The sequence below is a fragment of the Halichoerus grypus genome, chromosome 9 (genome assembly GCF_964656455.1).
Source record: "Halichoerus grypus chromosome 9, mHalGry1.hap1.1, whole genome shotgun sequence".
NCBI lineage: Eukaryota > Metazoa > Chordata > Mammalia > Carnivora > Phocidae > Halichoerus > Halichoerus grypus.
The window spans coordinates 58,206,103-58,230,436 of NC_135720.1; the positions used below are offsets into that span (position 1 = coordinate 58,206,103).

Here is a 24,334-nt window from a genome sequence, read left to right on the forward strand (position 1 = left end):
AATTCTTATTCAAGGGGTTAGCCATATATGTTTAAAATGCCAATATTTCTTTCATGAGTCAGAGAGCCCAGAGAATCTATGGTAGATATTTAATACCAATTTTAGAGTTCTGTTCTAGGCTGATGAGATACAACAATAAAATGAAATCATTTTTTTGGAGAACAATCCATTAATTAATCCATACATTAATCCATATATCTTTAGTTTCATCTTTGCAAGTAAGAACTTAGTCTTTGACAGCTAAAATACCTACTCTTTCATTTTTTTTTTTTTTTTTAATGAGAGAGAGAGTGAGTGAGCACAAGCAGGGGGAGTAGTGGGCAGAGGGAGAAGCATGCAGCAGGTAGAGGGATAAGCAGGTTTCCTGCTGAGCAAGGAGCCTGATGTGGGACTCGATCCCAGGACCTTAGGATCATGACCTGAGCAGAAGGCAGCCACTTAACCAGCTGAGCCACCCAGGTGCCCCCCTACTCTTTCATTTTTAACATGAAGAAAATTTTAGGTTTCTAAATGGTAAACTGAGACCTAAGAGACATACCAAGATGTTGTATTTTATTTTCATTTGTCTCTAAATATTTCCTAATTTTCCTTATGATTTCTTTTTTGACCTTTTGGTCTAATTTTCCTTATAATTTTTTTGACCTTTTGCTTGTTTAAGAGTGCATTGTTTAATTCCATATATTCGTGACTTTCCTGTTTCCCATTAGTTATTGATTTCTAACTTTATTTGTGGTCAGAAAAGATACTTTGTATAATTTCAATCTTTTAAAATTTATTAAGACTTTTTTGTGGCCTAACATATGGTCTATCCTAGAGAATGTTTCATGTACACTTAAGAATGTCTATTCTGGGGGTTCCTGGGTGGCTCAGTTGGTTGAGCATTGGACTCTTGGTTTTGGCTCAGGTCATGATTGGCTCTTGAGATTGAAGCAAGTGGTGGGCTCTGTGCTCAGCACAGAGTCTGCTTGAAATTCTCTCCTTTTCCCTCCCCCTCTGCCTCTCTCCCCACTTGTGCGTGTGCTCTCTCTCTCTCAAATAATTAAATATAATCTTTAAAAAAAAATGCATGTCTCTTCTGCTGTTGTCGGCTAAAGTGTCCTATATATGTCTGTTAGGTCTATCTAGTGGTTTTATTTTGTTGCTGTTGTTCAAGTCACCTTTTTCTTTACTTCTCTCTAGTTGATCCATCCATTATTGAAAGAGGGGTTGCATACTTTTCTTAAAAGCTTGTCAGGTGGTTCTTATGTGCTACCAAGTTTGAGAACAGCAACAGTATATGAATGATTTGAAATGGTAGTTAGAGACAAAATCCTTCTTAGGCAGCAATAGTTGTTGAGTGTTTCAGGTCATTTACTTTTGTCCAGAATGGGATGTTTTCTTATTTAGATGAAAGAGTTACTGATTGATGTATTTATATAGTAGTACAATCCATTGCTGTTAATTTTTAGTGGGCAATATCTTACTAGAATCTCTTCAATAGGCAAATGGATTAATTGATGTATTTTTTTCTTAGAAACAGATTTATGGATAAGAACTGATCATCAAATTCATATGGAATTGAAAAGAATTCCAAATAGCCAAAACAATCTTGAAAAAGAAAAATAAAGTTTGGAGTTAGAGGATTCACATTTCCCAATTTTGAAATTTACCTACAAAGCCATCGTAATCAAGAGAGTATGGCACTGGCATAAGGATAGACATATGAACCAACAGAATTGAATAGAGAGCCCAGAAGTAAACCGCCACATATATGGTCAATTGATTTTTGACAAGAGTGCCAAGACCATTCAATGGGAAAAGGACAATCTTTTCAACAAATGGTGGTAGCTAAACTGGATATCTATATGCAAAAGAAAGAAATTGGATCCTTAATTAACACCATACACAAAAATTACCTCAAACTATAAATGACCTGAATTTAGGAGCTAAAACTATAAAGTTCTTACAGAAAAACACTGGAAGAAATCTTCATGGTGTCAGGTTTGGCAATGACTTCAAGGATATGACACCAAAAAGTACAGGCAACAAAAGAAAAAATAGATAAACTGGACTTCACCAAAATTAAGAATTTTGTGTATCAAAGAATACTATCAAGAAGATAAAAGACAATTTACTGAATGGGAGAAAGTATTTGCAAATTCTATATCTGATCAGGGATTGATATCCAGAATATATGAACAAGTCCTAAAAACAACAACAAGGAACTCAATTCAAAAATGGGCAAAGAACTTGAATAGACATTTTCCAAAGCATATGGCCACAAGTACATGAAAAGATGCTCAACATCATTAGTTATTAGGGGACTACAAATCAAAACCACAATCAGAAACCACTTCATATATATTAGGATGGTTATAATTAAACAAACAGAAAATAACAAATATTGGTGAGCATATGGAGAAATTGGAACATTTGTGCACTGTTGGTGAGAATGTAAAATCATGCATCCACCGTCAAAAACAGTGGTTTTTCAAAAGGTAATATATAGAAATACCATTTGACTTAGCAGTTCTACTCCTAGATATACACTCAAAAGAACTGAAATAAGGATCTTGAAAAGATATTTGTACACAAATACTTATAGCAGCATTATTCAAAATAGCCAAAATGTGCAAACAACTCAAGGGTCCATCAACAGATAATGGGAAACAAAATGTGCTCTTATATACTGTATAATGAAATACTGAATAGTGAAATATTATTCAGCCATAAAGAATGACTTTTTGATATATTCTTTAACATGGATGGACTTTGAAAACATTATACCCAGCAAAATTCACCAGAAGCAGAGCAAATAGTGTACACAAAATGACAGAGTACACAGATGAGGTACCAAGAATAGATAAACTTATAGAGACACAGAGTGAAATAGAGGCTGCCAGGGCTGGTGAGAGGAAGGAGGGGAAGGCTATTGCTTAATGAGTACAGAAATATTTTTCAGGGATGATGAAAAGTTTTTATAGATACTGGTGATGGTTATACAATATTATGAATGTATTTAATTTCACTGAAATGTACACTTCAGTGGTTAATATGATCAATATTATGTTATGCATATTTTGTCACAATAAAAAATATATTAATGCAAAACCCAAACCAAAAACCAAAAGCATTACCAGAAAGAATAACTATAGCCAAATATCTCTTATGAACAAAGATACAAAAATCCTCAACATATTAAAATCTAATCACCAATTATAACGACAACCAGGTGGGATTTATTCCTGGTTTGCAAGGCTGGGTTCAACATTAGAAAATCAATGAATGTATTTACCACATCATCAGGCTAAATAGGAAAAAATCGCATGATCATAATAATTGATATAGGAAGAGCATCTGACAAAATCCAAACCTATCTATAATAAAAACTCTCAACAAACTAGGAATAAAGGGAAATTTCCTCAGCTTGATAGAGAATATTTGCCAAAAATACCTAAAGTTAAAATCATATCTATTTGTGAGAAACTGGATGTTTTCCCTCTGAGATTGGGAGAAAAGCAAACTCTCACTACTTCTATTTGATATCAGACTATAAATCATAAATAGTGAAATAAGACAAGAAAAATCAAATGTGTAAATACTGGGAAGAAAAAAAATCTATCTTTGCAGATGGCATGACTATCTATGTAGAAAATTCTAAAGAATCAATAAAATCAACAAAAAAACCCTCCTGAAATTAACAAGCAATTCTATTGTCAAATGATACAAGGTAAATACATAAAAATCAATTGTTTTCCTTTATGCCAGCAAAGAATAATTAGAATTTTTAAGGATTTTATTTATTTATTTATTTGAGAAAGAGTGAGAGAGCAAGAGAGCGTGAGTGAGCAGGGAGAGCGGCAGAGGGTAAGGAAGAGGGAGAGAGAATCTCATGCAGATTCCGTGTTGACCAGAGTCTGAGGCGGGGCTTGATCCTATGACCCTGAGATCATGACCTGAGCTGAAACCAAGAATTGGACGCTCAACAGACGGAACCACCCAAGTGCCCCAATAATTAGGATTCTAAATTTAAAACAATACCATTTAAATGAACACCAAAAAGATTAAATAGTTCTGTATAAATCTAAAAAGAAAATATGTGCAGGATCTATATGCAGAAAGCCACACAACTCTGATGAAAGAAATCAAAGAAAGTTTAAACAAATGGATTTGTTCATGGTTAGAAGACTCAGTATCATTAAAATGTCATTCTTTTCAAATTGATCAATAGATTCAATGCAATCTAATCAAAACCCCAGCAAGTGACTTTGTGGAGATTGCTAAAGTGATTATAAAGTTTATATGAAAGGCACAAAATGCAGAATAGTCATCATGATACTGAAGGAGTAAAAATTGGAGAATTGATATTACCAGATCTCAAAATGTACTGTAAAGCTACAAAGTTCAAGACAGTATGGTATTGGCAAAGTAAAAAAAAAGAAAGAAAGAAAGAAAGAAAGAAAGAAAGAAAGAAAGACACATTAAACAATGGAAGATAATAGAAAGCCCATAAACAGACCCACACAAATATAGTCACACTAATTCATGACAAAGGAGCAAAGGAAATTCAGTGGAGAAAGGATAGTTTTCTCAATAAATGGTGCTGGGGCAATTTAATTGGACATCTATGTGCACAAAGAATCTGGACATAGCCCTTACACTTTACATATAAATTAAGTCAAAATGTAAATGTAAAAACAGTCCTACATGTAATATGAAAACTGTAAAACATCTAGAGAAAACATAGGAGGAAGCTAGGTGACCTTGGGTTTGGTGATAAGTTTATAGATACAACACCAAAAGTAGGATCCATGGAAGAAAAATTGATATCACACTTTAATAAAATAAAAGCTTCTGCTCTGCAAAACACATTGTTAAGAGAATAAAAGGATAAGTCACAGACTAGGAGAAAATATTTGCAAAACACATTATCTGATAAAAGATTTCTACTCAAAAAATTCAAAAACTCTTAACTACCACCCCCCCAGAATTAAAAATGGTAAAAGATTTGAATAGATACCTCAACAAAGAAGATACACAAATGGAAAATAAGCATATGAAAAGATGATCAACACCATTTGTCCTTAGGGAAATGTAAATCAAAACAACAATAAGATATCATTACACACCTATTATAATGGCTAAAATCCAAAAAAACTGAAATACCAGATCCTAGCAAGGACACAGAGCCATAGAAACTTTTATTTATTGCTGGCGGGACTATGAATTGGTACAACCAATTTGGGGGACAGACGGCAGTGTCTTACAAAGTTAAACAGTCTTATCATACGATCCAACAATCATGCTCCTGGGTATTTACACAATTGAATTAAACACTATGTCCAAAACAAAACAAAACAAAGCAAAAGCTGTGCACGAGTGTCTATAGCAGCTGTATTTATAATCACCAAAAACCTGAAGCAATCAAGATGTCCTTAAATAGGTGAATGAATAAAGAAAGTGTGATGTAGTTCTACAATGGAATATTATTCGGTAATAAAAAGAAATGGACTGTCAATCAGTTAAAGTATAGGGAGAAAACGAGTGTTTATTGTTAAGTGAAATGTCTACATATCATATTATTCCAACTCTATGACATTTTGGAAAAAGCAAAACTACAGAGAGAGTAAAAAGATCAGTGGTTGTTAAGGGTTCAGGAAGATGGGGTAGGGATAAATAAGTGAAGCACATAGGTGAAACTATTCTGCATATACTTTAATAGTGGATACTTGACATGCATTTCACAACACAAAGTGAACCTTAGTGTACGCAAATTTTAAAAACTCATTCATATTATTTTCACAAAAGATTCTAGATTATTGACAAGATTTTTAAAATTCCATGCTTTCAGTGGTGCTAATTACTGCTAATTATTAATTCTGCTTATTATTCACAATGACATGGGAATTAAAAATTCTTGATCAGAATTCCTTATGAGAATTCTGATTTGGAGACTGTGGTAGGCAGAATGGTCCCCCAAAGATGTCCCTATCTTGATTCCTGGAACATAAGGAAATGTTACACTGTGTGGCAAAAGAAATTTATTTTTTTTAAGATTTTTTTTAAAATTTATTTGAGAGGGCGCCTGGGTGGCTCAGTTGGTTAAGCGACTGCCTTCGGCTCAGGTCATGATCCTGGAGTCTCCGGATCGAGTCCCGCATCGGGCTCCCTGCTCAGCAGGGAGTCTGCTTCTCCCTCTGACCCTCCCCCCTCTCATGTGCTCTCTCTCGCTCTCTCATTCTCTCTCTCAAATACATAAATAAAATCTTTAAAAAAAAATAAATAAAAAAAAATAAAATTTATTTGAGAGAAAGAATGGGGGGGGGGAAGGGCAGAGGGAGAGGGAGTAGCAGGCTCCCCAGTGAGCAGGGAGTTGGACACAGGGCTCCATCCCAGAACCCTGAGCTCATGACCTGAGCCAAAGGCAGATGCTTAACCGATTGAGCCACTCAGGAGCCCTGAGTGTGCCAAAGAAATTTAGAGGTAATTAAGGTACAGACTCTTGAATAGGTAGATTATTCTGGGTTATCCAGGTGGGCTCAAGCCAATTATACCAGCCGGTAAAAACAGGAAATTTTCTCTGGCTGAGGCAGAAGAGAAGTCAGAAATTCAAAGTGTGAGAAGTACTGGACATGTAGTTCCCAGCTTGAAGATGAAAGGGTAACAAGGAGTTGAGGCAGCCTTAAGGAGCTTAGGGAGGCTCCTGCTGACATTGATCAAAGAAATGGGTACCTCACTTCTACAGTCCCACAGACCTGAATTCTACCAACAACCTGAATGAACCTGAAAGCAGCTTCCCGAGAGCATCTCAATAAGAATTCAGCGGGCCAACACCTTTATTACAGCTTTGCGAGACCCAGAGCAGAGGACCAAGCTGAACCCACTCGGTCATCTGACTTATACCACTGTGAGATAATGAATTTGTGTCGTTTTAAGCCATTAATTTTGTGGCTTACAGGAGCAACTTGTGATTTTGCACAACTTGAAAACAGCTTTCAGTTTAATAAAAGAAAATGTTAAGAAGTACTTATGGTTTACCCTTCAACCGATGTAAAACTGAGCACCATCTAAGAAAATACCAGCCCAAAGAGCATTATATCCATATTCCTAGACACTGCACCACCACAGCTATCCTGATATCATTTCATTCCATTTATTCATTCACTCGGCAGGTATTTGGAAATGGAAGAGCCAAAAGTCTTGAAAGAGAAAAAAACGAAGATAAAACAGCAATATGAATTTAAGTGAAATAAGAAACAATCAGCCTCAGGGGGTTAAAGAAGAAATGAACAAAAGCATAGAGAAGGAACAATAAGAAAAGCTAAAACTCATGGAAGTAGAGATATAAAATTAACAATTAGTCACCTGACAGGTGGCTTAATGAGGAGAGTGGTAGAGGTCTGGGCTGTGGTGGCAGCTCTGCCTCTGGCTGGAACCAGAACCTCATTCCCTCATTAACTTCACTGGACCTTCAGTGAGCTGATAGAAATTTTCTAGGCCCTTCCAGATTGCAAACTAATTGAGAGAGAGAGAGAGATAGTGGGAGAGTGGTTCAGGAAAAATGTGCTTATATTCATGAAGACTTCCCCTCTGACATCATTACTGTGGACTCGAAAGTATCTCAGATCCCCAAATGGTGCCATGACTTCCTCCAGTGGAGGAATGTACTTTGAGAAGGCAATTAAGGAAAAGCCAGAGACCACTAGGCTGGTAGGAAAACAGGGACTGTTTAAAACATAGTTCTCTTAAGGGACTGAAGTGGTAAATGAAAATGAACTAGACAATCATGAGTATGATCTTTTTTTTTTTTTTAACCAAACTGATAGCTCTGAAGACTTAAGGACTTGGCAGACTATTGAAAATTGAGTTTAAATAGAAAGTTTCACCAGTTTGTTCTTCTGTACTCACATCTCATTCAATTACACTTCTAATTTAGCTGTTATTGAGATAGTCTTCTGCTAGCAAGTTGACAATTTAGTGGGGGTATTAAGGGAAATTCATTTTGGCCATTAACTATTCCCTAAAGGTTTCCATCTGAATGTGCATCTCATTGAAGTGGAAACAAAGGTTGTGCAAAAAAAAGTTCCCGTAAGCGTAAATTGAAGATTCTCTGTTTCTCCTTTTCTGTGAAAATTTGGTTAAGGTAACGTTGGCAGTGATAGGGAAACTATTACAATAAAGTCATTTTTACCTAATTACTACCATTACAAGCTTTAAATGAGAAACTTGAGTGATTAACATTGAAAGCAAGGTTATGTAAGCTGTTGTCTAAGGACCTGCCAACCACAGGGGAGAGCGCTCCTCTCTGGCTGGGGGGGGGGCGGTGGTCGGCGGGGGGGGGGGGGGAGACGTGACAGGGTCTTTACAGAATCCATTATGCTAATATAAACTGGTTGAATAAGATTGTAAATTGTATGCACACTATAATTAGGAATGTCTGGTTTCCTTCGTATCATTTGGGTGTTTGAGGAAAAACTGAATAAGAGATTGCGAGGCTGGGTCAAGGAAGCTGAACAGAGAAAAGGAGGGGGTCAAGGGGAAGCAACTGAAGTTATTTCATAGAATTTCCAATTATCCTGATTTCTCTGACTTGGCAATTTCTAAGATATAGCTTTAGTTTATATTTGAATGATGTCAACTAGGGTCAAGAGAATCTGATCACATGGGGAAAAAATCTTTTAAATGCTCAATCTCATGAAAAACAGGACGATCAAATAAGTAACAAATATTCATAATGAAGTTCATTATAAAATATCCAATACTTGGGTCACATCTATACCATAAAAATATTTTTAAGGATTTTAATTTTAGCCTTAAGAGCTTTTTTTTTTTTCAGTCAAGAAGACACAGTGAAACCAGTTTCAGTATCTGTCTCCACCTTCAGTGTTACAGGGCTTAGCTTCCCAAAGCTGCACAATCTCTTATTCTTCTCTCGGCACAGCCTTTTTACATGAGGTTTGGAGCCCTCTCCTCAGACAAAGCTTACGCACTGAAAACTGGATTTAGGAATTGTAGTAGAGAAATCAGCTCCCCCCACCCCCGGCTTTACTGAGGTATGACTAACAAATAAAATTGTAAGATATTTAAAAGGTAAAATGTGATGATTTGATATGTGTATATATTGTGAAATGATCCCCTTCATTGAGTTAATTAACACATCCATCACCTCACATATTGACCTTTTCTTCTTTCTTTTTTCTTTTTTTTTAAGATTTTATTTATTTATTTGACACACAGAGAGAGAGAGCATAAGCAGGGGGAGAGGCAGAGGCAGAGGGAGAGGAAGAAGCGGGGATTGATCCCAGGACCCTGAGATCACGACCTGAGCCTAAGGCAGACACTTAATCGACTGAGCCACCCAGGAACCCCTCACCTTTTTTTTCTTAAGTTCTACTGTCTTAGTACATTTCAATTATACAGTACAATGTTATCAACTGCAGTCACCATGTTACACATTAGATCCTCAGACCTTATTCATCTTACATATGAAAGTTTGTACCCTTTTACCAACCTCACCTTATTTCCCCTCCCCTTAGCCCCCGGCAACCACATTTCTACTCTCTGTTTCTATGAATTTGACATTTTTTTTTTTTTTAAGATCTCACATGCAGAATGGTATTTCTCTGCCTGATTTATTTCACTTAGCATAATGCCCTCTGGGATCATCCATGTTACAATTAACAGTATACTTTTCTTTTTAAAGGCTGAATAATATTCCATTTATACCACATTTTCTTTATCCATTTATCTGATGACAGACACTTAGGTTGTTTTCATACCTTGGCTACTGTGAGTAATGCTGCTATGAACACAGAAGTACAGATATCTCTTTGAGATCCCAGTATCATTTCTTTTGGCTATACCCAGAAGTAGGATTGCTGGATCATATATTAGTTCCATTTTTAATTTCTTAAAGAACCTCTATGCTGTTTTCCACAGTGGTTGTAGCAGTTTACATTCTCATAAACAGTACATAAGTCTTCCCTTTCCTCCACATCCTCACCTGCATTTGCTAACAAGTGTGAGGCAATATCTCATTGTGGTTTTGATTTTCCTAATGATTAGTGATGCTGAGCACCCTGTCATGTACCTGTTGGCCATCTGAATGCCTTCTTCAAAAAAATGTCTCTTCAGGTCCTTGGCCTTTTTAAAATTGGTTTATTTTTCTGTTGTTAAATTGTATAAGTCCCTTATATAATCTGGGTATTAACCCTTACTGCATATATGGTTTGCAAATATTTTCTTCCATTCCAAAGTTTGCTTTTCATTTTGTTAATGGTTTCCTTTGCTATGCAAAAGTTTTTTTAGTTTGATGTAATCCCACTTAGATGTTTTTGCTTGTGTTGCCTTTGCTTTTTGTATCGAATCCAAAGAAATCATTGCCAAGACCAATGTTAAATTGCTTACCCCCTATATTTTCTTCTAAGAGTTTTACAGTTTCAGGTCTTATATTTGAGTCTTTCATCCATTTTGAGTTAATTTTTGTGTATGAAGTAAGATAGTGGTCCAGTCGTTTTCTTATGCATATGGCTGTCCAATTTTCCCAACACTATCTATTAAAGAGACTATCCTTACCCCATTGTATATTGTTGGCTCCTTTGTCAAAAATCAATTGAGGATATATAAAAGGGTTTATATCTGGGATTTCTATACTGTTCCACTGATCTATGTATCTGTTTTTATGCCAATACCATACTGTTTTGATTATTATAGCTTTGTATTATGGTTTGAAGTCAGGAAGTGTGATGCCTCTAGCTTTGTTTTTTCTCAAGATGGCTTTGGCTATTCAGTCTTTTGTGATTCTGTACAAAAATTATGATCATTTTTTTCTATTTCTGTGAAAAATTCCATTAGAATTTTCATGATTGCAATGAATATTACATATAAGTTTAATATTCCTTAGGTCCTACATCCAATAATATTAGCATGTAAATCAGCAACAATAAAACCCTCAATGTATGTATCACTATAGTATCTATTAAAATTTTTTTCTTTTTTTTTAAATTTTTTCATATACAATATATTATTTCATCTTCACAATAAATTTGTGAGCTATTGTAATGCCCACTTAACTAGTGGCCCATTATTAGCCCTCTCAATTACTAAGAGCAAGATCGAGCATTGGAGTGAAGCAAAGAAAACAAAACAAAACATTTCCTTTTTTTTTAAGATTTTATCTATTTATTTGAGAGAGAGAGAGAGAGAGAGAGAGAGAAAGAATGAGTGGGGGGAGAGGCAGAGGGAGAGGGAGAAGACTCCCCGCTGAGCAGGGAGTCTGACTTGGTGGCTCCATCCCAGGATCCTGGGATCATGACCTGAGCTGAAGGCAGACACTTAATGACGGAGCCACCCAGGTGCCCCCAAAACAAAACACTTCAATCAACTCAAATCAAGGTCTAGAACAGCCATATAATAAAATGTATTCACTTTACTATTAGGATAACACCTCCGTTTTACTCTGAGTCGACTCTGTGGTGTGGGGAAAGGAGGTGGACACATTAAGGATAGTGCAAGAGATGTCTGATCTTTGAAATACTGACACATGGTTTTTATTTTAAAGCAGTCTTAGAAACTCAAAATTGGGTCATTTATTGGAGGCACAGATGTTTCTGAGTTATTTTACCAAGTATAATATATTAATTATAGTTATTCACACATATTGACTAATAATGTTTAAATTACTTTAAATATATATTAGCATGTAATGCTCACCATAACACTATGATGTGGAACTATTAGTATTCCCATTTTACAGATGAGGACCCTGAAACACAGAGAGTTTAAGTGACTTATCCAAGATCTCACAGCTAAGCAAGGATTCCAATCCAGGCCCATTAGCTTTAGTGCATATGTTTTTAACTGCTCTACTCTAATTAATGTGATAGCCCTGCATAACAAAAGAACAAATCTATTATAGACAGCGTACATGTTTTTAGAAAACGGGGAAATGGAAATTTTTTTTTAAGAAACATGTTCTTCAAAAATATTTTCACATTTTTTAGTTTGTTTTTATGTTCATACATTTGTTACATGAAAAAAAATAACACTTAAAAAATTCCGTTCTTTCATAATACTAGCACTTTTTGTTGTGGTGGTGGTTTTGTTTTGTTTTGTAGTATTTAAACATTCTGGCTACCTATAGCCAATTCTCTGTCTGAGAAAATAAATAGATAGAAGAACCAAAATGAAAGACAATCTTTGAATCATTGGAAGCAGAAATGGAAGAAAATAATAGGCAGTTCAAACTCATTTAAATTGATTGTCTTTTCTATGCCCGGGTTTTACTTGTCAGGTTGCACAGAGGAGAGTCTCCCCAAGCCCACAGAGAGGGTGGAAGTGTGCAGGTTCTGCTAAGGGTGGAAATCCCATCCCAGTCCTCCATGGCCCCAGAGACCTGGAGACTTGAGGACTAAGTGCCTGCATGAGGATGACGATGCCTCCCCTCTTGGGCAGGCCCATTTCAGGCCAGTTAGGTCAGTGTGGACCCTGTTTACTCTCAAAATGTATTGATTTGGATTATAAATGTTATGTAGCTAGAAAAGTTGAATGCTAGGCACAAAATTCCAGTCCAGCATTCCAGGTCGCTTCAGCAACAGAGGCAAAATAGTGGCCTTAAACTTGGAGCTTTTCGGTGGCAATCACAGCAGATGAAGACCAAGAGCCTTCGGTGTTTGTAAGGCCCTCAGACCTCTAAGCCAGGAGGCTTAAAAGTGGGAACACGTCTGTCAGTCTAGTAGAACGGGATTTGGAGAGTCATTTTAATTTAAAAAGTAATAGTAACATAATGTGAGATTTCTACACTTGACACTTGTGAGCAGGGCTGGCTTTACAAGCACACAGCCTGGACAACTGCACAGGGCCTCGTGGTCAGAAAGGCTTTGTGCTTGGTTTAATGCTCTGCTGCAGCCATATTGAAATTCTTAGTTTTTGCACAAGAGACCCCACGTTGTCATTTTGTACCAGGCCCTACAAATTATATAAGCAGTCTCTGTTTATGAAGATGTAGAGTTAAACTCACACTTACTATATAGTATTTGGGATACTTTTTACATCTCCATGCCACCTGACTTGAAACTTAGAGTAAGTCGTTAAGTCTTAGGGCTGAGTTAAAATTGCACACCAGGGACGCCAGGGTGGCTCAGTCGGTTAAGCGTCTGCCTTCGGCTCAGGTCATGATCCCAGGGTCCTGGGATCGAGTCCCGCATCGGGCTCCCTGCTCTGCGGGGAGCCTGCTTCTCCCTCTGCCTCTGTCTCTCTCTCTCTCTGTCTCTCATGAATAAATAAATAAAATCTTTAAAAAAAAAAAAAATTGCACACCAAATGCAAATATACATAAAATCTCACACCAAAGGTAATTTTTCTTTGTTTCACAATTTAGTAATCTTGTTATCAAATTAAATTTTAGAACACAAAACCTTCCAGGCAAAGTAGGTTAAAAAAAATCCTTGTAGAAATGTATATTTTAAAGCTGAGTAATAATTGAATCCCTGCAGACTAAACAATATCACTTAGCAGCCTGCACAATGTGAAAGACTAAAAGCTTTTAATTAGACTTTTACTCAATAGGGGAGGAAAAAATAATTTAAAAGACTCAGGGCTAAAGCTGAATTGTTAGTTTTAACTTTGAACACAATGAAGGAACAATTTGACTAAATTAGTTTAGCTGTGTATTCATTAGCCTTTAATAGAAATGTGAATGCAAACTGACTCCAGGTTATTGTACTTAGAGCCAGCTTTTTAATTAGTGATTGGCAAAATGTTTATCTAGTTTGTTGTTGGAATGTTGAACCTTTACACAACAGGACTGTTGTAAACCTTTATGTAATCTTAATTGGATCTTTCAAAAGAACAAGATTAAGTACATAAAATCACAAACTATAGTAATAAACTTAGCTAATTTATATCAAACTTGGCACTTAAAAAGAAAAAGTTGTGCTATGTGGCTTAATGAGGTAGAGAAATGGTTAACATCTATTTAAACTTAGTTAAATGTGATGATCAGTTGAACTTGGCCAAATCTTGGATATCTCTGGTTTTGAAGTTACACATAACTGATTTCCAGATGGTAAGTAATCTATTAATTCTATAATATTGAGCACATTAATTAGCCTCTCTGAGCCTCAGTTTCCTTATCTTTAAAATGGGAATTATATAATGGGTCTTAAATAGTCACTATGAAAATTGATAATACATAAAAGATAATATGGGGCGCCTGTGTGGCTCAGTTGGTTGAGCGTCTGACTCTTGATTTCGGCTGAGGTCATGATCTTAGGGTCAGGGTCATGAGATTGAGCCGCCTAGGGCTCTGCCTCAGGCTCCAATCTCAGCGGAGTCGGCTTCTCCCTCTGCCCCTCCCCCTCCACTGCTCGAGGATGTGAGCACTCTCACTCTCAAATAAATATAAATCCGTACGATAATATATAAAAGCCCCTATTTGAGGAATTCAATATATGGTAGCTATCATCAACATCATCATCATCAGGGTTCCTTATTTTTAATAGATTTAAGTTAAATGCTTTTGAATAGATAAAATTAATCACATGTTGCAAAATTCAAATCCTACAAAATTCAGAATGTGCAAAAGGCCATACAGAGAAAAGTAGCCTCTCATTCACCATGAATAACGTGGCATTATTTGCAGTGTTCAGTAGGTTTCAGTTTTGTCATACTATTACATGATTACATAATATAATAGCAACTTCTAGAGATCATTCTATATCAATACATATAAAACTTACTCATCTTTCTTAAAGGCCACATGAATATGCGTAATTAAATTAAGTAGTGCCTTATTGTTGGAAAATTAGCTTATTTCCACCCTTTTCGCAGTTGTAAATATCAGTGAAGTAAATATCCTTATGCATAGATTATTTTGCACCTGTGCGAGTGGCCCTTTAGGATGAATTTCTAGAAGGAATATTGGTGGCAAAAGCATATGTGTATTTTTTTTCATTTTGATAGATATTACAAATTGCCCTCCACAGAATTATACCAATTTACATTTCCACCAATACCTTTGAGTGCTTATTTCCCTGCACCTTCACCAACAGAGCATCAACTTAATTCAATATCTCTGACAATCTTATACATGAACATTTTCTTTGTACTTTCAGTTTTCTTATCTTTTATTGTGAAGTTTAGACTCTTTTTATACACTTAACAGTAATTTGTATTTTCCCTTCTATATACTATTTCTTCATGGTCTCATCTCACATTTGTTGGATTACTGGCCTTTTTCTAAAATTTATTTTTGGGAAAGCTATATATAATCCAAATACCCATCCTTTGTTAATTGTATTTATTTTTTCCCATTTTATCTTCTCATATTTTATTTTTATGTGAAGTTATACATCTTTTCTAGTTTAAATATTTTACATTATCTCTAGAAAAACTATTTCTCTCCAAGAACAATTTTTTTGTCTTTCATGATTTCTTCATGTATATTTATGCTTTCACTTTTTACATTTAAGTCTTTGAATTTTAGTACCCATTTAGCTGTTTCATCCTTATTTGCTGAATAACTCATCTACTCACCATTAGAATATAATATGATTTACATCAGATGCCGAAATCCTTTATTAATAAATTGTATCTTTTTCTGGATTCTCTATTTAGTTCCATTGATCTACTTGCCTATCCAAGCAGTTGCTGTTTTAAATTCTGTAGTATTTATACTGTTCCAATATCTGTAATATAAGCAATTTATTGCTACTCTTTTTTCCACATAAAACTTAGAATCAGATTATTTAGTTCTAAAAAACACTTATTAGTATTTTTATTGAGATCAAATTAATTTTTCAGGATTAATTTAGAGAATATTATGTTTTTATGATATGTTTTCCTACTCAAGAATAGAAAATGCTTTTTCTTTTTTCAGTTATACTTTTGGGTATTAGCACGTTAGAGCTTTCTTTGTGTATATCTTTCATATTTCTTACAAGTTTGTTTCTAAATATTGCACTTCTTCTGTTATTTCATCTTTTTTTCTCAATTATATTTTCAAATTGGTTTTTGTGTAACTACATAAAAGGATCATTGATTTTTGGTTATTATTTTTTATAGAACAACCCACAGCAACATCATTGATTTTCTTAGATTTGATTCTTTGGATCTTCCAGGTATGATATTATATCATTTGTTGAGAAAAATAATCATTTTATCTTTTGCTTTCCAGCTTTATATCTCTCATTTCTTTCTCTCTTCTAATTGTTGAGACTGATAACTCCAGACTACATTAAGTAATAGTGGTGATAGTGGACACCACCACACTTTAATTATTGCACTGGTTTGAGGGTTGAGATAGATATATTTTATCAAGCTAAGAAATTATCTATCCAATCCTACTTTGTTAAAAATATTTAAATAGATACTGAATTTTATCAGAGGCATTTTTCATTTCTCACAAATAATTTTATGATTTCTCTCACTGGAATTATTCATTTAGTGAATTTTATTGAATCATTTTTATGTCACAGTGTTAACAATAGAAATTTTGGCTAAGACACTAAGGTGAGAGACAAAGAACTACCAAAGTGAGTGGTAAGACATAACACTCAGAAGAACTTGCAAATATTTAATGGCCTGAAACCAGCTACAATAGAAAGACGCTGACCTCCTCATCATTGCCTACCTGTTTCTATCAGCAGTAAGCCCTTTTTCTTAATGTTCTTTTTTTCCTATTTATTTATTTATTTATTTATTTTGATGTAGTGTTCCATGATTCATTGTTTGCGTATAACACCCAGTGCTCCATTCAATACGTGCCCTCTTTAATACCCATCACCAGGCTAACCCAGCCCCCCACCCCCTCCCTTCTAGAACCCTCAGTTTGTTTCTCAGAGTCCATCCTCTCTCATGGTTCATCTCCCCCTCCGATTCCCCCCCTTTATTTTTCCCTTCCTACTGTCTTCTCTCTCTCTCTCTTTTTTTTTTTAACATATAATGTATTATTTGTTTCAGAGGTACAGGTCTGTGATTCAGCAGTCTTACACAATTCACAGCACTCACCATAGCACATACCCTCCCCAATGTCTATCACCCAGCTACCCCATCCCTCCCAACCCCCACCACTCCAGTAACCCTCAGTTTGTTTCCTGAGATTAAGAATGCCTCATATCGGGGTGCCTGGGTGGCTCAGATGGTTAAACATCTGCCTTCGGCTCAGGTCATGATCCCAGAGTCCTGGGATCGAGTCCCGCATCGGGCTCCCTGCTCCTTGGGAGCCTGCTTCTCCCTCTGCCTCTCTCTCTCTCTCTCATGAATAAATAAATAAAAAAAAAAGAATGCCTCATATCAGTGAGATCATATGATACATGTCTTTCTCTGATTGACTTATTTCGCTTAGCATAATACCCTCTAGTTCTATTTGCGTTGTTGAAAATGGCAAGATTTCTTTTTTTGATGGCTGCATAATATTCCATTGTACATATATACCACATCTTCTTTATCTATTCATCTGTTGATGGACATCTTGGCTCTTTCCATAGTTTGGCTATTGTGGACATTGCTGCTATAAGCATTGGGGTGCACGTACACCTTCAGATCACTACATTTGTATCTTTGGGGTAAATACCCAGTAGTGCAATTGCTGGGTCATACGATAGCTCTATTTTCAACTTTTTGAGGAACCCTCATACTGTTTTCCAGAGTGGCTGCACCAGCTTGCATTCCCACCAACAGTGTAGGAGGGTTCCCCTTTCTCTGCATCCCTGCCAACATCTGTCGTTTCCTGACTTGTTAATTTTAGCCATTCTGACTGGTGTGAGGTGGTATCTCATTGAGGTTTTGATTTGGATTTCCCTGATGCCGAGCGATGTTGAGCATTTTTTCATGTGTCTGTTGGCCATTTGGATGTCTTCTTTGGAAAAATGTCTGTTTTTCCAGTAAGTCCTTTCTTAAGGAGAGGTTAATAGAAGAAAATCAGAATATTGATTCAACTTAAAAGTGGACATTCTAATTGCTAAATTAATGCAGTATTTTATTATTTCAGTGTGACCAGGAAAGTCATGGAACTACTCCATGGACAGAGATAAGAAAGAAAAAGGGAAAGGAAGGAAGGCAGGAAAGAAAGGAAGGAAGGAAAGAAGGAAGGAAGGAAGGAAGGAAGGAAGGAAGGAAGGAAGGAAGGAAGGAAGGAAGGAAGAAAGAAAGAAAGGAAGGAAGGAAGGAAGGAAGGAAGGAAGGAAGGAAGGAAGGAAGAAAGAAAGAAAGAAAGAAAGAAAGAAAGAAAGAAAGAAAAAGAAAGGCCCACTAAGCAAATTTCAGAGGACAGTAGGAGACAAGAAAAAACTTGCTTTGTGATTGAACCTCCAAACACAACTCTTCATTCCAGGCTGAGGAAGAGTTTGTAGCATTTAAAAGTATTTTTATTGGTGTGCCTGGGTGCTCAGTCAGTTAAGCATCTGCTTTCGGGGGGATCAAGCCCTGCGTCTGGCTCCCTGCTGAGCAGGGAGTCTGCTTCTCTCTCTCCCTCTCCATCTGCCACTTCCCTTACTTGTGCTCTTTCTCTCTGTCAAATAAATAAATAAAATCTTTAAAAAAAGTATTTTTATTTGATGACCCAATAGAAGTCACATGTAATATATCTTATCCTGATACATTTTGTCATAAAGTTCTTCAATAACTTTCTTTCTTTCTATCATGGTAATTTGTTTGTTTAGAATTTCTATCTTTCTAAATTCATTTTAAAAAATTTATACTTATAAATTATATTCATATTTTCCTCCATTTATATTTTCATACAGAGTCTCATATTCATTATGGTTTCTTATGACTCTAATTTCCTCCAAAGTTCTGGTTATTTCTTTATTCTTATTTATTGATTGGCTTAGCTAAATGTTATCTCTTATATTGTCTTTTTTTTTTTCTTTTTCAGGATTATGATGAGGCAATTTATTACCCCAGCATGTGTTCTAATGCTTCTTGTTGGCAACTGCCACCTTCCAGTGAGTCTGTCCAGATCCCTCTGTCCCTGAGTTGTCAGTTTGCAGCCCCCACCTTGGTATTTTCCCACCACTTTCAGCCTCTCTAGGGCTTGGAGGACCCTGTGGGCCAGGCTCTTGGAGCCCCTGCTGAAGTGGCTGGCCAGAACCCCGTTTCTCGGACGTTCCCCGCAGGTCTTGGTCCCGGAGGCGTCCCTGGGAGGCGCTGCCCCAGAGGTCCCCGTGTGGTGCTCTGGAAGCAGCTCGTGCGTAGAACCAGTTTTCATCACAGCGAGCAAGCCCTTTGCGCTTGGCCAGTTTGACAGTGCCCACCCATTCAGGGAACCTCCAGCTTCCCAGACTTTTTGAGGAAGGCTGCCACAGCCCTGAGGAACTCCCGCGGCTTCACGTCTTCTACAGAAACTCCACGCATCCTGCAGCCTCTGCGCTGCCCGCCGGGGGACCCTTGCCTTGTCTTCATTTCATGTTATTGATACCGTTGTTTTTAGTAAAGCAGCTCTTGAGTTTGTTTAGTTATGGCATTTTTTGTTATCCAGTTTTCAGTCTTTTTTGTCAATTCCTTTCTTCTGCTTTCATTTAACCAATTCTTTCTTGTTTTTATAATATAGTTCGGTGTTTTGTTTTATCCTTACTAGTTTACTTATCCAGGTTCTTAAGTATATGTATTTTCTCTGAGTACTATTTTAGCTGGATACAATTGGTTCTGCTAGGTAGAGATACAATTATTTTCTAAATATTCTTAATTTTTGGTTAGGAGTTCCTTCAATCATAAGTTTGTTGTTGTTTTTTAAAGATTTTTTATTTTTTTATTTTTTTATTTTTTAAAGAGAGAGAGAGAGAGCATGAGCAGGGGGAGGAACAGAGGGAGAAGCAGACTCTCTGCTGAGCAGGGAGCCCGAGGTGGGGTTCGATCCCAGGACCCTGGGATCATGACCTGAGCCAAAGGCAGATGCTCAACCCACTGAGCCACCCAGGTGCCCCCCCTTTTTTTAATTGTTAATTTTTTTTAAATGAGTTCTTAATTTTCAGGTGACAGGATTTTTATTTTCTAGTTTTATTTACCTCTGAGCAGAAAATACTGCTTTTACTCTTTCTACTTTTAAATATATGTTTAGTTTTTGATGTGCATGATATGTAGCCATTTTTCTAATGTACTATAAGCACCTTAAAAGAAGGTATATGCTGTTTTCTTTAAAGAGTTTGATATTTCTCTATTTATACCCAATTAAATATAACACTATTATTTAGTTCTATACCTCTCTTTATTTTTCACCCTTTAATTCATAATTTTCTGAGAAATAAATTAAAGCCTCCTTCTACCAACACAATTCTGTCTATATCATATTGTATTTTGTATATTTTGAATCTTGAATTCAGTGAAATAAAAAAATAAATAAAGGGGAAAATCATAAAGCCAAAAGCTGTTTAAAAAAAAGATAAAATTGATCAACTCTAGGCATACTAAGATACACCGAGAGACATCTAGAGAGAGACAGAGACAAAGAGTGCAAAGTTACCTACCTCAAGTGTAAAAAAAGGGATTATCACTATAGGTAATAAAAGAATAATAAATACCAGGAGTATATTTGTGCCAATAGATTTGGCAACTCAGATCAAGTAGACAAACTACTTGAAAGATAAAAAATCTAAAGTGATTCAAGAGAAAAATAGAAAATCTGAGATGACTTGAAAGTATTAAAGCATTTCAATTTATAGCTATAATAAAGAAAATCCCAGGCCTGAATAGCTTCAATAGTGAATTCCATTATTCATTACAGGAAGAAATAATACAAAAACTACATAAAATCCTTCAGGAAGTAGAAGTATGGACATTTTTGTTTTTTATAAAACTAGCATTGCCCTGATACCAAAATAAGACACAGACATTACAAGAATTTCTTATGAATAGAGACACAAAAGCCCTCAGCAAAATATTATAAAGTCAAATCCAACAATCTCTAAAAAAGATTTTTATACCATGACCATCTATTTTTTCAGGAATCAATGGTTGGTTCAAGATCTGAAAATCAGTCAAAGGTAGTTCGACATATTAACAAAGGAGGAAACTACATGATTATCTCAATACATGTGAAAGAAAGCATTTCACAAAATTTGATATTCACTTATAAATTAGTAATAGAAATGAGTTTCTTCAATCTAATAAATGGTATGCACAAAATACCTACATCTAACATCATCTTCAATGATTAAAGATGAAAAACTTTTTCCCTAAGATTGGGGGGAAAAAGAGAATGTTCACTCACAGCTGTTCTATTCCACAATGCAAAGGAAGTTGTAGCCAGGGAAATAAGGCAAACAAGAAAATAAGGAAAGGAACAAAAGGTGAGGAGAGATACCAGGAAAAATGGAAAAAAAACTGTTCTTACTCTAAGACAACATTATCACGATCATGTACATTGAAAACCCTAAAGAATCTACAAAAGACTCATCATTTTAAGCAGACTCGCAAGTCCACAGAATACAAGGAGACTATAAAAAATCAATTGCATTTGTACTCTGACAATGAAAAATTAGAGCTTGAAATTGTAATAATTACCACTTTAACTGTATTCTAACATGAGATAATTAGGGATAAATTTAATAAAATACATGCCAGATCTGTACACTATAAACTGCAGAATATTGCTGAGAGAAACTAATGATCTAAATTGATAGGAAGGTATGTCATATTCATGGATCAAGACATAATATTGTTAAGACGTAATTTCTACCCAAATTGACCTATATAGTCAACATAAAATCAATCAAAACCTCAGACGCATCGTTATAGAACTTGGCAAGCTGACTCTAAAATTTGCATTAAAAAGAAAGGACCTCTAAAAGCCAAACACTGGAGTGTCCTGTCCAAAGTTAACTCTGGTAATCAAGAAGCCGATAGACTGGCGGTGGCAGGTCTATACACAAAGAGTTGTTAATGGGTTATATAACAAGTTCAAAGTTGAGGACTTAACTTTAAAAGTAGAATAATTAAGATAATGTGGTATTGGCATAAGAATAAATATATAGAATAATGTAACAGAATACAGAAACGCATTCATTGATATAACACAAAATGATTTCGAATTAAAGGGGGCCAACGTAATTTAATAGGGAATGGATACTAGTTAACAAATAGTAATGGAAAACCAGATAACCATATAGAAAGATAGGAACCTCAATCTTTATGTCACAATATACATGGAAATTAACTAAAATAGCTATAAACATAAAACCTAAGCTTTTAAAAATTCTAGAAGAAAGAGAGGAGAAAATATCTGTGGACTTGGGATAGGCAAATATTTCTTATATCACAAAAGAAAAATCAATAATTGGACTTCATCAAAATTAAAATCTTTGACTTTTCAAAAGACACGGTTAAGAAAATAAAAAGGCTAGCTACAGATTGGCCAATTTACTTTTTTAAATTTTTACTTAAATTCTAGTTAGTTAAAATACAGTGTAACATTACTTTAGATATATAATATAGTGACGATTGGTTGACTTAAACACACACAAATGCATGGACGTGCACACACACAAATATATATATATATATATATATAAAGATTTGTACCTATAATATATACCAATAACTCTTACAACTTGTCAATTAATAAGAAATATATATAAATTGGTCTCTGCCCCAAGTTCCTGCTAATATTTGGTTTTTTGACCCCTGTTCCTGACACAGAGCTCCTAAATCCTTCAGAATTTCCTGGGTTATAGGAGCATCTTTTGTTCTAATAAGGTAACTCTTGGTGGTCTCCTGGATAGGGGCTGATCACTAAAGACCAAGCCATGACAAGAAAGGTGGAACTTCCAGCTCTATGCCCCATTCCCTGGAGGGAGGAGAGGAGATGATAATTCAGTTAATAATTGACCATGCCTATGTGATGAAGCCTTCATAAATATTCCAAAAGTACAGAGTTCAAAGAGCTTCCAAGTTGGCGCCAGGAGGGTGGAACACCCCAACTCCACAGAGACAGAAGCTCCTGCATTCAGGACACATCCAGATCTCGCCCTATTTATCTCTTCATTTGGCTGTTCATGTGTACCTTTTAAAACATCCTTTGTAATAAATCAGCAATAGTAAGTAAACTATTTTCCTGGGTCCTGTGAGCCATTCCAGCAAATTATCAAACCTAAGGAGGGGGCCATGGGAACTTCCAATTTACAGCCAAGTCAGACAGAAATTGTGGGTAACCTGGGGACCCACTACTTGCTATTGACATCTGAAGTGTGAGGCAGTCTTGTGGGATTGAGTCCTTAATCTATGGGTCTGCACAAACTCTGGTTGGTGTCAGAACTGGACTGAATTATTAGGACACTCAGTTGGTGTCAGAGAATTTGTCAGTGTGGAAAAATATCCACATATCTGGTGTCAGAAGGGTTAGGAGTAAAGGAAATAAGTGTTTTTTGTTTTTTTTTTAATACAACTTAGTAAGAAAACAACCTAATAGAAGATAAGTGAATGGCCAATAAGCACCATAAAGATGCTTAACATCATTTATCATCAGGGAAATGCAAATTAAAGCTTCAGTGAAATCCAGTACATACCCACCAGGATGGCTAAAATTAAAAAGACTGACACTATCAACTTTTGGGGAAGATGTGGATTAACTGGAACTCATATATTGTTACTATAAATGTAAAATGATACAACCACTTTAGAAAAGATTTGGGAAGTTTCTCATAAAGCTAAACATAACATAAAATACAAAAATTCCATCCCTAGATATTTACCCAAGAGAAATGAAAATATATGCCCATACAAAATCTTGTTCAAGAATATTCATACAGCTTTATTCATAATAACCAAAATGTTAGAATAACCTAGATGTTGTCCATCAATCAGTGAATGGGTAAGGATATTGTGGTAATACCTACAATGGATGTACTCAGCAAGAAAAACTAGCTACTGATTACCATGCAACAACATAACTGAATCCTAGAAAGCAGTATGTTGAGCAAAAACTCCAGATATAAGAGAATAAATACTATATGATTCCATTCCCATGGAAGTCTGAGTATAGGAACATTTAATCTATAGTAACAGAAATTAGGTCAGTTGTTGTCTGGGGTCAGAGTGGGGGTGGGGATTGACAGTAAAGGGGCAGAAGAAAACCTCTTGAGGTGACGAAAATCTATATTGTGATAATGGCTATGTTTGTCAAAATTCACGGAATGCTTACAATGGAGGTTTTTCACATAAAATACTTCAATTAAATTGATGTTTTAAAAGTGAAAGCTGATTCTTTATATTGGAATTAGTGGTGATTCTGTATGTGAGTGATGGATTTTATGTAAGGCGCTTGGTTTGCAATGGCAGATTTTATTGAGGAAGTTCTATAAGGGGGTAGATTCTGGACTTTGGGTTTGAATGTTTGCATGCAAAGTACTCAGCTCATCCTGAA

At 35.7% G+C, this 24,334-nt stretch overlaps 1 protein-coding gene and 1 pseudogene across 2 annotated transcripts in view; both read right to left on the minus strand.

The window, feature by feature from the left end:
* GRIK2 (glutamate ionotropic receptor kainate type subunit 2) overlaps positions 1 to 24,334 on the minus strand; it is a 1,096,112-nt gene that overhangs the window by 710,800 nt on the left and 360,978 nt on the right. The gene's annotated exons all lie outside the window — the stretch shown is intronic.
* Positions 18,874 to 19,332, minus strand: LOC118526673 (uncharacterized; annotated as a pseudogene).